Here is a 15,155-nt window from a genome sequence, read left to right on the forward strand (position 1 = left end):
GGTGGGAAGGGCTTTGTTGGAAAATACCAAAAATACCAGATAAGAGTCACAAGGAAGTACAAAGTCACAGGTGTGTCACAAGAATACCTGGTAATTGTTAACTCTCAAGACAGTTTCTAAGAGCCCCTAACAATAGCACATTTGCATTGCAGCTTCCGGTAATGGTCAGGGTGACTTTCTTTGAATGAATACTCCTTGAACTCAGGAAGTGGGTGGGTGGAGGAATGTCACTATCTGTTTTATGATTAGCATACCTTGGAGCACTGAGTTTACTACTCTTTCATTCCCCCCTTCTTCTTGTTAGTAGTTCTAATCTTAGAACTAGACACTATCTTTTCCCTGACATACTTGATCCTTTAGGACATGGTCTCAAAACTAAAAGCCGCACTGCACTAATTTTTGTTCTAATAAAGGTGACTTGCCTATTTAACACACATGGACCTATAATTAAAAGCAGAAGCAAAATTAAAAGGGGTCCCATAAAGGTAGAAACTAGGGTCGTCAAGAGTATAAGATAAGGGCCTTTCCACCAGAGTCTCAAGGTTTTCTGCGTGGAGACATCTAATGTAGCAGGTCTTCTTCTCTTGAGTAGGCCTTCTGGAGCTGCTTTTTCGCTCACTGTCTCACTCACTGGAGCACCTTGAGCCTAGAGAACAAAGGCTGGGAAAGCAGCATGTCAGCACCATGTACAAAGGCTATTTTTACCAGTGGAGGGGGCCCCCTGTAGAGTAATTTATAGGGGGGTCAGTCTAAACTGTCCAGGGGTGTTTCTATCCCTGAAGAGCATAAAGGGTAGGAGAGCTATCTAATCATAGCGCCAGTCTCCGCTGTCAATTTGTTAAGGGTCCCTTAATGGTTCTATTCATTTTCTCTACCTGTCCTGAGCTTTGGGGCCTGCATGCACAATGTAACTTCTAACCAATCCCCAATATCTTGGCCAGTCCCTGATTTACCTGGGCAACAAAGGCAGGTCCATTACCTTGGGAAGATTTCTTTTACAAATTATACCTTGTCATAGTACAGGCCTTGCAGCTTTTGACTATTTCTTTTGCCAAGTCAGAGAGTCTTGTAACATAGTAGTCAAAGGACCTAACCACACCTTTGAATTTCTTGGCCCCCAGGCCAAGTCAAATACTGTCTATAACTTGATAGTGCTCAGCGGTGTATCTAAAGCTGGTCTCTCTGATGTCATAATAATCTTTAGGCTCCTTGACTGCCAGGATCATTGCTCCTTGGGCCACCTGTTTGGCGGTTAGATCTGCCACCTGATTTTTTTTTTTTTTTTTTTTTTTAGCCACAGCATCTTAGGTCTTTTTCTGAAGATGTCAACAGCCCTCTTTGTATATTGCCCCGTACAGTGGCAAAAGCATACCTGTTGTCAGTGTAGACTTTTTTCTTGCCATTTATAGAGCTTGTCTTAAAGTCACAAGTTCAGCTTTCTGGGCCGACGTCCCTCAGGAAGGCTGCTGGCCTAGATCACTTGCTTTCTGTTCACCACCATACTGCTGTCCCCACCTTCTGCTTACCTTTAACCTCAAGGCAGTGTACCAGCTCGAACCCTCAGGCCAAGGCTGATCTGACCTTCTGCCAGAATGTCAGTGCAGTGATGAGTAGGTGCAGTCTCACGCAGTGGGACAGCAGGTGGAATGAAGCGAAGGTCACTTGTTCAGACAACAAAAAAGCTCTGATGTGTCACAGGAGCGTTGGTCACCATCCATCAGTCAGGGGGCTTTTGGATAATGCTTTCAAGAGCGTGGGGTGGGGTGCCACTATGTCCCGGAGTGAGCTTATCAGCATCTTTGACAAGCAGTGTTATGGCAGCAATAGCTTTCAGGCAAGAAAACCACCCGCTGGCAACAGGGTGTAACTTCTTGGATAAGTAAGCCACTGGCCTTTTTTAAAGTCCCAAAGTCTGAGTAAGGATTCTTCTGGCGACCCCTGCTCTCTTTTTCACATAAAGAGTGAATGGCTTGGTTAGGTCAGGCATAGGCTGGCCATCAGTAGGGCCTTTTTCATTTTTTTAAAGGCTTTCTGGTGATCTGGGGTCCACATAGACACTTCTCCTTCTTTGGTTAGTGGGTACAACGGGCAGCTAAGGTCGCCAACCCAGGTATCTAGAGTCTGTAGAAGCCAGCAGTACCCAAGAATTTTCTTACTTGCCTTGGTGTAGTTGGGGTGGGGATCTGCGTTACAGTCTTTTTCTGGCTTCTTTTAGCCACTGCTTTCTACTTCGAAGGGTGTATCCCAAATAAGTAACTTCAGTCTGACACAGCTGAGCCTCTTTAGCTGAGGCTCGGTCTTCAGTTGTCCAGGTTTCCTGTCTAGATCCTGTCTTTTCTTTTTCTCTTACCACTGTGGCAAATTTCTTTCTTGTCTACGTACGATCCCTCCTGTTTTTTTTCTTTTGCCTCTCGCCTCTCTCTCTCTCTCACACACACACACTTTCTCTGCCTCTTTCACTAGATCGAATAACTGTCTCCCTCTCATAATATACTTTTTAATCTCTGAAGTTCCTTTCTGATATCGGGAGCTGACTGCTTTATGAAAGGCCATGGCCACTGAGGCCTTCTGGGCTTCCGAGGTAAGATCAAAGGGAGTGAACCGCCTGAAGGCTTTTATAAGCCTTTCAAGGAACACCGAGGGAGGTTCGATCGGCCCCTGCATTACCTCTTACCTTAGCCAAATTAGTGGGCCCGTTTTGAGGCACCTTGGAGACCGGAGCCTGGCGATAGATTTTTAAGCTCTCCCTACCTTTAGCCATGTTGCAGTTTTAACTGGGGCGAGTCAAAGGAAATCCCATGTCGATCTCATTTTGTAGCTGTGTAGACCGCCGTTGGCTTCCGGGCTATTTTTCTAGCCTCTAACAGAATTTTTTCTCGCTCTTTAGTTTTTAAGAGCATCTGCAACCGCTGTTGACAGTCATCTCAAGTAGGCTGATGAGAGAACATAAGGGACTCCACAAACCCTGTGAGGCGTTGGGGATCCTGAGAAAGGGGGTGGTTAATTTTTCAGTTATAAATACCAGCAGAGGAAAATGACCAGTACTGAAGGGTTTAAAATTTGGGCGGGTCTACCAGAGTCCGCCCGGACTCTGCGCTCTGCGGCTCCCTGTGGCTCCATGTACCCACAGTGGTCTACCTCTCGATGCCCCGAGGGGTTTGGAGTTCCCTGGGTGGCTGGGGTTGAGGCTGTGGATAAGGGGAAGGTTGTGGACTAGGCCACTCAGGAGGCTTTATAGATTTTGGAGGAGCCGATTTAGCTGGTGGCTCCGGTTCGGGAGAAGCCTTCAATTTCTTTTGTAACATGAGAGTACAACCACAATTTTGAGAAGCAAAACCCAATTTTAACAGTGAAAACAATATTTTCTTTAAAAATGAACTCTAAAAACATTACTTGTTACAAAGTTTGGCTGTCCGTTCCTGCACACAAACACAAGAAGGTGTAGTCGCCAATATATCTCAAAAAGACACTACCCTAGATCTTATCTTTTATAAATCAGATTTCTAGGATAAGAATTACACAGAATATTACCCAATTCAGGCGTATCTTTAGAGACCTGTTCCCATTGGTTGTCTCATGCTGCATGTTGTAGTTCTAAATTACTCTAACCCAGAGTTACCAGTTTTAAGTCAACTTTTTGTTACCAATGTTACAAATTTTTAATCATAACTAATAACTTATGAGCCACTAATCTATAATCAAGACATATAAAACATATTTATACTTTTGAAACTATTTAGAAACAAAAATGAAATGGCTGTATACATTTGTCCATTTAAACCAAACAAAATTCTTTTTTTTTTTTTTTTTTTAGCTGTAATTTCAAGAGAGGAGCACCTTGTCACCTGATGAATCCAATAATCACAAGCACAGAGATTTTTGTAGGAAAAACAGCCATCTGTTCCCTTACCATAGAACTTGAGAAGCTGCTGGTCCCTATAAGAGCAGCGTTTATAATTAGCTCCTAGCAGGGCTTCTCCAGCCACACTAGATTCCTAACTACAGGTGCAGGGCTCCAAAGACCAATTGATACTGCTTATTTTATCCCATTCTCTCACATTTCAGGTGTAAACTATCTCTAGTCAGGGTATAAAGCACCTATGAGAATTACCTTTGCTTTTTTAGATTTTCACATAGCTCTAAACACATACACAAAAACACATAAAACAGAAACCAACAGATCCAGACACACTCGACCCTTTCTTGTCCTCCACAAGCAGGCAAAAGAATTAGACGATGTTGGAGGGGGAAGCTTCCGCTTCAACAGAACTCGGTCCCTCTGACCGATCCGGAGACGGCCAGGCGTCCCTGGCTCTCCTTACCTCCCAGGGCGTCCCCCAGGGCCACAGCCTGTGGTCCTCCTAGCACGTCTGCCGACCACAGTCCTCCGGTCCTTACGGCCCAAAAGGACAGCTGCAAATACAGACACGCGCATTTCAGAAAACCCCATCACCCCATCGTCTACAAACACCGTCGTCCACTTCTACCTAGACGACCAAAACCAGAGAAGCACACTTGTTCCTCACTCTGCAAGGTGTAAAACCAAGGCACAAGGTGGGACTCGAACCCACGATCTCGTAACCCTGAAACCAAAGCACGAGGTGGGACTCGAACCCACGATCTCGCAACCCGAAAACCAAGGCACGAGGTGGGACTCGAACCCACGATCTCGTAACCCTGAAACCAAGATACAAATTTAATAAACTCAGATGGATCCAAACTCAGACTTTGCCGTGCTTCAGAAACATAGGACAAGACACAAACAACCCAACATGACAAGCACATGTTCCAATGTTCATTTCAGAAAACAGAGACACCGGCCGGCACACACACAAGAGGGGATCCCCATACCTCCAAGTCGGTTCACAGGTGTGAGGGGTGGTTGCGTTTCCCGGCCATCGCACCAAATGAAAGACCTACAACGTGAGGACTCCCCCACGTTCTGACTCAGGAGAGGCGACACCCCAAAATCACCAACGAGAAACGGTCTTGCTGCAAATTGCAAGAGGATTTTTATTCAAGAGCGCTCTCGGGCCCACGGTCATACACCACGCAGGGGTAGAGGACTGTGGCGCCCCGAGTAGCTAAGTAAAGGGGTATTTAAAGGAAAAATCCACAACTCAAGGAGGTGGGAAGGGCTTTGTTGGAAAATACCAAAAATACCAGATAAGAGTCACAAGGAAGTACAAAGTCACAGGTGTGTCACAAGAATACCTGGTAATTGTTAACTCTCAAGACAGTTTCTAAGAGCCCCTAACAATAGCACATTTGCATTGCAGCTTCCGGTAATGGTCAGGGTGACTTTCTTTGAATGAATACTCCTTGAACTCAGGAAGTGGGTGGGTGGAGGAATGTCACTATCTGTTTTATGATTAGCATACCTTGGAGCACTGAGTTTACTACTCTTTCAGCGGCACCTGGTGAACTACAGAAGAGTTACTCTTCTCCGCTTCTGACATCTTTTTTAGTTCCCGAAGCTCATTAGTCAGCCTCTGAAGCTTAATCTCAAACTCTAACTCACTTAGTCGTGTGTCCCTATGTGTGGCACCTCCCTTTACTGTGTAGCTCTCTCTAGGCCTGCATCCCCAGCAGTCACTAGCCAACCTAGACTCAGAGAGAAGATGCCGAAAGCTGTCAAAAGCCCATCAAATGCTCTGACTCAAATAACCCCACTTGAGCCCTGCGCTCACGATGACAGTGGGGTGTCTGCGGACACTGCAGAAGAGTTCCAGCCTGGAGCAGAGGCGGACAGAAGGACAGAGAAGGTGCCTGCAGAGAGTCAGCCTCCCCCATGCAGACCCTACCCAATAAACACACATATCTTGGCCAAACTGAATTTCCACCTGAAAAAAAAAAAGATCCTAGCAATGCAGTTTGGGATTTCTGAAAAGGAAAAGAGAGAATACAAGGAGCTGGGTACAGCCGACCTAGAGAGCGAATCCATCCAGGAATTTCTCAGAAGTCTACACATGTCAGAGAGCACACTGCTTCAGGAACAGCCTGTCGCATGCCCATCTCTGCCAGCCCCAAATGCAAAAGGGGTCCACCCTAAAAAACAGCCAGCTTCTGCAGTACAGGATGTGTGTCAGGCGCAAAGGCCTCCTCCTTCCAAAGCAGTGCCCCATAGTTCTGCCCAGCAGAGCTCCAAGGCCTCGCAATCCCAAAGGGATAAGACCCAAGTCTGTGTTGACATGGAAGCTGGAGGGAAAAGGTTCAACCTAGAGAAATCCAAAGTCGTGGGGGACCTTGGAGAAGGGGACGCAGGTCTTGGGTTTTCCCTGGTCGGTCAAAAGACACGCCAGGATGGAGAGCAGGAGAAGAGGCTCCTGCACAGACCACTCCAGGGCTCCTCACAACAGGGTCACACCTTTCATCTTGAGGATGCCTGTCCACACAGTCCCCGGGAGTCCCCTGAGCTCCAGTTCCCAGACCCACCTCCAGAAGTCTTCATGGAGACAGACTCTGAGCAGGACATGGAAGACAGTCAAAGCGAGGAATCCATTGTCCCAGAACCTGAAATTCTTTTTTCACTCTATTAACCCCAAGATGAAGAGCAAAGCACACACGGAGCCATCCACGGTCTCTACACCTGGAAAGGTGGCCAAAACCAGTAAAGAAAATGTTGATAGGGGTCTGCCTCATGCCAAGAGCCCCACCAAGAAAACTAAGCCAGAGGACTCCAGAGGGCCCAAGGCCCAGTTTTCGTCCTCTGAGAAGTCAGTGATGGCCTCCTTATTAACTGCTCCCCATATTGTAGACAGTAAGCTCCGGCCTCGCTCCCGGCAGCTTGGCTCTGTCTCAATATTAGGCAACTCCCGCCATTGCCCTCGGCACTGTCCTAGGTTGGCTTATGCCACTCACCACAGAAACCTACCCTAGCTCCCAGGGTTTACTTCAGAAATGCTCTTCTGGTATTGGAGACCGCCCTGCATGGTGACAGTTTCTAGGCTCCCCAACCTCTGTATCCCTTTAAGAGCACAGCATTGTCATTTTCTTTGATGAACAGGTAGGGACTGCACTACCCAAAATGTATTTTCTATCTCCGAATGAGTTGTCTGTCGTCTTTGTCTCTGCTGTACATTATTAAGAGAAGGTATGAAGGAAATAAAAATGCCCTCATCCTGGGAAGGAGACTTGAACTTACTTCAGACAAGTCAGTTTTCCTTACCCCAACCTAGAATGTGAATTAAACACTTGACCAGAAAGGAAGTCTCTCGTGTATTATACAATAAAGATAAAGATCAGGCTTGAGTTCCTTCACCAAACTCTGCCTGGCTCATATTTTGGGGCCAAAGGTAAAGCGATAAGGGAAAAATTGTGATGTTCTCAATTTAATTATGAAAGTCAAGGGCTGGAATGAAAAAGAAGTAAAAGAAATTAGTGACGGCAGAGAACCATCAAAAAAGATTCTTCACGGTTTGGGACCTTTCCATCCCTTCACAGTGAGTCCTTGGATGTTACATCCTTGAGTTCTCAAGGTACCTGCAAGAAAAAGGATATGTCCAAGCCCTCCACAGATGCTCAGCCCTCAGGGGTACTCTCGGGCCTTTTCTGACCCAAAACACCATGTAAGTCAGCCTTTCCCTCTTCCCCGACCTCTCTGAATGGCAAGACTCCCTGTGAGCGTGAAGGAGCACAGATTACTGTCCCGTTCCTGTCGCTGGCTGAGTGTGAAGCACTGGAACGCCACCTCCTAAAGAAACAACTAAGCAAGCTTCAGTGGGGCCTGCCAGCTCTCCTCCTCCAAAACCAGCCCTGAATGCTGTGTGAAGCACCCAGTGAGGCTAAGACAGTAAAAACTTCCTTGGCAAGGAAGCCCTTTTTACATCCCACCAGGGACATCTTCCCAGAGCACGCAGGAAGGCTGCTGGAATTCCACCTGCAGAAGCAGCTGATTCACCTCCGCTGGGGGCTGCCCCAGAGGATCCAGCGCTCCATGAATATGCTGCTCTCCTCAACAGACCCACAGTCCCTGCCCTGTGGCAGCAGTAGCTTACCCAATGTGAGCATCTCACAGCCTGGGAAACCAGAGGCCAATGGGCCTGGTGACATGTTCTCACTCACAGCGGGCAAAGGGACAATCCCCATGCCACACTTGTTTGCCAAGACAAGGGAAATGTTGAAAAGCCATGTTGATTCCAAATGTGAACAGATCCGGGAGGGCGAGGTCCCGGCCCAAGTCTGGAAATCTTGGGAATGCAAAATTCCTGGAAGCTTAGCAACAGTGGCTCCCTTCCCTTGGATTCCACAAGGCCAATGCAGGAAGTTACAGGCAGAAAGTAAAAGTGACCAGGAGACACAAACCTTATCTGGTACTCTCTTTGAACACTGTAAGAAGCCCCAATCCCTGCCTAAGGAAACCATTAAGAAACTGGAGACAACTTTACATCATAAGTATCTGGCCTTCCTGTCAGGCCTGCCTGCCCTTTACTGTGTAGCTCTCTCTAGGCCTGCATCCCCAGCAGTCAATAGCCAACCTAGACTCAGAGAGAAGATGCCCAAAGCTGTCAAAAGCCCATCAAATGCTCTGACTCAAATAACCCCACTTGAGCCCTGCGCTCACGATGACAGTGGGGTGTCTGTGGACACTGCAGAAGAGTTCCAGCCTGGAGCAGAGGCGGACAGAAGGACAGAGAAGGTGCCTGCAGAGAGTCAGCCTCCCCCATGCAGACCCTACCCAATAAACACACATATCTTGGCCAAACTGAATTTCCACCTGAAAAAAAAAAAGATCCTAGCAATGCAGTTTGGGATTTCTGAAAAGGAAAAGAGAGAATACAAGGAGCTGGGTACAGCCGACCTAGAGAGCGAATCCATCCAGGAATTTCTCAGAAGTCTACACATGTCAGAGAGCACACTGCTTCAGGAACAGCCTGTCGCATGCCCATCTCTGCCAGCCCCAAATGCAAAAGGGGTCCACCCTAAAAAACAGCCAGCTTCTGCAGTACAGGATGTGTGTCAGGCGCAAAGGCCTCCTCCTTCCAAAGCAGTGCCCCATATTTCTGCCCAGCAGAGCTCCAAGGCCTCGCAATCCCAAAGGGATAAGACCCAAGTCTGTGTTGACATGGAAGCTGGAGGGAAAAGGTTCAACGTAGAGAAATCCAAAGTCGTGGGGGACCTTGGAGAAGGGGACGCAGGTCTTGGGTTTTCCCTGGTCGGTCAAAAGACACGCCAGGATGGAGAGCAGGAGAAGAGGCTCCTGCACAGACCACTCCAGGGCTCCTCACAACAGGGTCACACCTTTCATCTTGAGGATGCCTGTCCACACAGTCCCCGGGAGTCCCCTGAGCTCCAGTTCCCAGACCCACCTCCAGAAGTCTTCATGGAGACAGACTCTGAGCAGGACATGGAAGACAGTCAAAGCGAGGAATCCATTGTCCCAGAACCTGAAATTCTTTTTTCACTCTATTAACCCCAAGATGAAGAGCAAAGCACACACGGAGCCATCCACGGTCTCTACACCTGGAAAGGTGGCCAAAACCAGTAAAGAAAATGTTGATAGGGGTCTGCCTCATGCCAAGAGCCCCATCAAGAAAACTAAGCCAGAGGACTCCAGAGGGCCCAAGGCCCAGTTTTCGTCCTCTGAGAAGTCAGTGATGGCCTCCTTATTAACTGCTCCCCATATTGTAGACAGTAAGCTCCGGCCTCGCTCCCAGCAGCTTGGCTCTGTCTCAATATTAGGCAACTCCCGCCATTGCCCTCGGCACTGTCCTAGGTTGGCTTATGCCACTCACCACAGAAACCTACCCTAGCTCCCAGGGTTTACTTCAGAAATGCTCTTCTGGTATTGGAGACCGCCCTGCATGGTGACAGTTTCTAGGCTCCCCAACCTCTGTATCCCTTTAAGAGCACAGCATTGTCATTTTCTTTGATGAACAGGTAGGGACTGCACTACCCAAAATGTATTTTCTATCTCCGAATGAGTTGTCTGTCGTCTTTGTCTCTGCTGTACATTATTAAGAGAAGGTATGAAGGAAATAAAAATTCCCTCATCCTGGGAAGGAGACTTGAACTTACTTCAGACAAGTCAGTTTTCCTTACCCCAACCTAGAATGTGAATTAAACACTTGACCAGAAAGGAAGTCTCTCGTGTATTATACAATAAAGATAAAGATCAGGCTTGAGTTCCTTCACCAAACTCTGCCTGGCTCATATTTTGGGGCCAAAGGTAAAGCGATAAGGGAAAAATTGTGATGTTCTCAATTTAATTATGAAAGTCAAGGGCTGGAATGAAAAAGAAGTAAAAGAAATTAGTGACGGCAGAGAACCATCAAAAAAGATTCTTCACGGTTTGGGACCTTTCCATCCCTTCACAGTGAGTCCTTGGATGTTACTTCCTTGAGTTCTCAAGGTACCTGCAAGAAAAATGATATGTCCAAGCCCTCCACAGATGCTCAGCCCTCAGGGGTACTCTCAGGCCTTTTCTTACCCAAAACACCATGTAAGTCAGCCTTTCCCTCTTCCCCGACCTCTCTGAATGGCAAGACTCCCTGTGAGCGTGAAGGAGCACAGATTACTGTCCTGTTCCTGTCCCTGGCTGAGTGTGAAGCACTGGAACGCCACCTCCTAAAGAAACAACTCAGCAAGCTTCAGTGGGGCCTGCCAGCTCTCCTCCTCCAAAACCAGCGCTGAATGCTGTGTGAAGCACCCAGTGAGGCTAAGACAGTAAAAACTTCCTTGGCAAGGAAGCCCTTTTTACATCCCACCAGGGACATCTTCCCAGAGCACGCAGGAAGGCTGCTGGAATTCCACCTGCAGAAGCAGCTGATTCACCTCCGCTGGGGGCTGCCCCAGAGGATCCAGCGCTCCATGAATATGCTGCTCTCCTCAACAGACCCACAGTCCCTGCCCTGTGGCAGCAGTAGCTTACCCAATGTGAGCATCTCACAGCCCGGGAAACCAGAGGCCAATGGGCCTGGTGACATGTTCTCACTCACAGCGGGCAAAGGGACAATCCCCATGCCACACTTGTTTGCCAAGACAAGGGAAATGTTGAAAAGCCATGTTGATTCCAAATGTGAACAGATCCGGGAGGGCGAGGTCCCGGCCCAAGTCTGGAAATCTTGGGAATGCAAAATTCCTGGAAGCTTAGCAACAGTGGCTCCCTTCCCTTGGATTCCACAAGGCCAATGCAGGAAGTTACAGGCAGAAAGTAAAAGTGACCAGGAGACACAAACCTTATCTGGTACTCTCTTTGAACACTGTAAGAAGCCCCAATCCCTGCCTAAGGAAACCATTAAGAAACTGGAGACAACTTTACATCATAAGTATCTGGCCTTCCTGTCAGGCCTGCCTGCCCTTTACTGTGTAGCTCTCTCTAGGCCTGCATCCCCAGCAGTCACTAGCCAACCTAGACTCAGAGAGAAGATGCCCAAAGCTGTCAAAAGCCCATCAAATGCTCTGACTCAAATAACCCCACTTGAGCCCTGCGCTCACGATGACAGTGGGGTGTCTGCGGACACTGCAGAAGAGTTCCAGCCTGGAGCAGAGGCGGACAGAAGGACAGAGAAGGTGCCTGCAGAGAGTCAGCCTCCCCCATGCAGACCCTACCCAATAAACACACATATCTTGGCCAAACTGAATTTCCACCTGAAAAAAAAGATCCTAGCAATGCAGTTTGGGATTTCTGAAAAGGAAAAGAGAGAATACAAGGAGCTGGGTACAGCCGACCTAGAGAGCGAATCCATCCAGGAATTTCTCAGAAGTCTACACATGTCAGAGAGCACACTGCTTCAGGAACAGCCTGTCGCATGCCCATCTCTGCCAGCCCCAAATGCAAAAGGGGTCCACCCTAAAAAACAGCCAGCTTCTGCAGTACAGGATGTGTGTCAGGCGCAAAGGCCTCCTCCTTCCAAAGCAGTGCCCCATAGTTCTGCCCAGCAGAGCTCCAAGGCCTCGCAATCCCAAAGGGATAAGACCCAAGTCTGTGTTGACATGGAAGCTGGAGGGAAAAGGTTCAACGTAGAGAAATCCAAAGTCGTGGGGGACCTTGGAGAAGGGGACGCAGGTCTTGGGTTTTCCCTGGTCGGTCAAAAGACACGCCAGGATGGAGAGCAGGAGAAGAGGCTCCTGCACAGACCACTCCAGGGCTCCTCACAACAGGGTCACACCTTTCATCTTGAGGATGCCTGTCCACACAGTCCCCGGGAGTCCCCTGAGCTCCAGTTCCCAGACCCACCTCCAGAAGTCTTCATGGAGACAGACTCTGAGCAGGACATGGAAGACAGTCAAAGCGAGGAATCCATTGTCCCAGAACCTGAAATTCTTTTTTCACTCTATTAACCCCAAGATGAAGAGCAAAGCACACACGGAGCCATCCACGGTCTCTACACCTGGAAAGGTGGCCAAAACCAGTAAAGAAAATGTTGATAGGGGTCTGCCTCATGCCAAGAGCCCCACCAAGAAAACTAAGCCAGAGGACTCCAGAGGGCCCAAGGCCCAGTTTTCGTCCTCTGAGAAGTCAGTGATGGCCTCCTTATTAACTGCTCCCCATATTGTAGACAGTAAGCTCCGGCCTCGCTCCCGGCAGCTTGGCTCTGTCTCAATATTAGGCAACTCCCGCCATTGCCCTCGGCACTGTCCTAGGTTGGCTTATGCCACTCACCACAGAAACCTACCCTAGCTCCCAGGGTTTACTTCAGAAATGCTCTTCTGGTATTGGAGACCGCCCTGCATGGTGACAGTTTCTAGGCTCCCCAACCTCTGTATCCCTTTAAGAGCACAGCATTGTCATTTTCTTTGATGAACAGGTAGGGACTGCACTACCCAAAATGTATTTTCTATCTCCGAATGAGTTGTCTGTCGTCTTTGTCTCTGCTGTACATTATTAAGAGAAGGTATGAAGGAAATAAAAATGCCCTCATCCTGGGAAGGAGACTTGAACTTACTTCAGACAAGTCAGTTTTCCTTACCCCAACCTAGAATGTGAATTAAACACTTGACCAGAAAGGAAGTCTCTCGTGTATTATACAATAAAGATAAAGATCAGGCTTGAGTTCCTTCACCAAACTCTGCCTGGCTCATATTTTGGGGCCAAAGGTAAAGCGATAAGGGAAAAATTGTGATGTTCTCAATTTAATTATGAAAGTCAAGGGCTGGAATGAAAAAGAAGTAAAAGAAATTAGTGACGGCAGAGAACCATCAAAAAAGATTCTTCACGGTTTGGGACCTTTCCATCCCTTCACAGTGAGTCCTTGGATGTTACATCCTTGAGTTCTCAAGGTACCTGCAAGAAAAAGGATATGTCCAAGCCCTCCACAGATGCTCAGCCCTCAGGGGTACTCTCGGGCCTTTTCTTACCCAAAACACCATGTAAGTCAGCCTTTCCCTCTTCCCCGACCTCTCTGAATGGCAAGACTCCCTGTGAGCGTGAAGGAGCACAGATTACTGTCCCGTTCCTGTCCCTGGCTGAGTGTGAAGCACTGGAACGCCACCTCCTAAAGAAACAACTAAGCAAGCTTCAGTGGGGCCTGCCAGCTCTCCTCCTCCAAAACCAGCGCCGAATGCTGTGTGAAGCACCCAGTGAGGCTAAGACAGTAAAAACTTCCTTGGCAAGGAAGCCCTTTTTACATCCCACCAGGGACATCTTCCCAGAGCACGCAGGAAGGCTGCTGGAATTCCACCTGCAGAAGCAGCTGATTCACCTCCGCTGGGGGCTGCCCCAGAGGATCCAGCGCTCCATGAATATGCTGCTCTCCTCAACAGACCCACAGTCCCTGCCCTGTGGCAGCAGTAGCTTACCCAATGTGAGCATCTCACAGCCCGGGAAACCAGAGGCCAATGGGCCTGGTGACATGTTCTCACTCACAGCGGGCAAAGGGACAATCCCCATGCCACACTTGTTTGCCAAGACAAGGGAAATGTTGAAAAGCCATGTTGATTCCAAATGTGAACAGATCCGGGAGGGCAAGGTCCCGGCCCAAGTCTGGAAATCTTGGGAATGCAAAATTCCTGGAAGCTTAGCAACAGTGGCTCCCTTCCCTTATATTCAACAAGGCCAATGCAGGAAGTTACAGGCAGACAGTAAAAGTGACCAGGAGACACAAACCTTATCTGGTACTCTCTTTGAACACTGTAAGAAGCCCCAATCCCTGCCTAAGGAAACCATTAAGAAACTGGAGACAACTTTACATCATAAGTATCTGGCCTTCCTGTCAGGCCTGCCTGCCCTTTACTGTGTAGCTCTCTCTAGGCCTGCATCCCCAGCAGTCAATAGCCAACCTAGACTCAGAGAGAAGATGCCCAAAGCTGTCAAAAGCCCATCAAATGCTCTGACTCAAATAACCCCACTTGAGCCCTGCGCTCACGATGACAGTGGGGTGTCTGTGGACACTGCAGAAGAGTTCCAGCCTGGAGCAGAGGCGGACAGAAGGACAGAGAAGGTGCCTGCAGAGAGTCAGCCTCCCCCATGCAGACCCTACCCAATAAACACACATATCTTGGCCAAACTGAATTTCCACCTGAAAAAAAAAAAGATCCTAGCAATGCAGTTTGGGATTTCTGAAAAGGAAAAGAGAGAATACAAGGAGCTGGGTACAGCCGACCTAGAGAGCGAATCCATCCAGGAATTTCTCAGAAGTCTACACATGTCAGAGAGCACACTGCTTCAGGAACAGCCTGTCGCATGCCCATCTCTGCCAGCCCCAAATGCAAAAGGGGTCCACCCTAAAAAACAGCCAGCTTCTGCAGTACAGGATGTGTGTCAGGCGCAAAGGCCTCCTCCTTCCAAAGCAGTGCCCCATAGTTCTGCCCAGCAGAGCTCCAAGGCCTCGCAATCCCAAAGGGATAAGACCCAAGTCTGTGTTGACATGGAAGCTGGAGGGAAAAGGTTCAACCTAGAGAAATCCAAAGTTGTGGGGGACCTTGGAGAAGGGGACGCAGGTCTTGGGTTTTCCCTGGTCAGTCAAAAGACACGCCAGGATGGAGAGCAGGAGAAGAGGCTCCTGCACAGACCACTCCAGGGCTCCTCACAACAGGGTCACACCTTTCATCTTGAGGATGCCTGTCCACACAGTCCCCGGGAGTCCCCTGAGCTCCAGTTCCCAGACCCACCTCCAGAAGTCTTCATGGAGACAGACTCTGAGCAGGACATGGAAGACAGTCAAAGCGAGGAATCCATTGTCCCAGAACCTGAAATTCTTTTTTCACTCTATTAA

At 48.5% G+C, this 15,155-nt stretch overlaps 1 protein-coding gene and 2 pseudogenes across 3 annotated transcripts in view; all 3 read left to right on the top strand.

The window, feature by feature from the left end:
- Positions 1-15,155, top strand: part of Ccl21b (chemokine (C-C motif) ligand 21B (leucine)) — an 83,706-nt gene that overhangs the window by 53,464 nt on the left and 15,087 nt on the right. The window lies entirely within an intron of this gene.
- Gm5859 (predicted pseudogene 5859) lies at positions 6,658-9,920 on the top strand (annotated as a pseudogene). Its single transcript, NR_152159.3, has one exon. The product of NR_152159.3 is annotated as a predicted pseudogene 5859 (transcript).
- Positions 13,271-13,936, top strand: Gm17081 (predicted gene 17081; annotated as a pseudogene).

This window comes from Mus musculus, chromosome 4, assembly GCF_000001635.26.
Source record: "Mus musculus strain C57BL/6J chromosome 4, GRCm38.p6 C57BL/6J".
Lineage (NCBI taxonomy): Eukaryota > Metazoa > Chordata > Mammalia > Rodentia > Muridae > Mus > Mus musculus.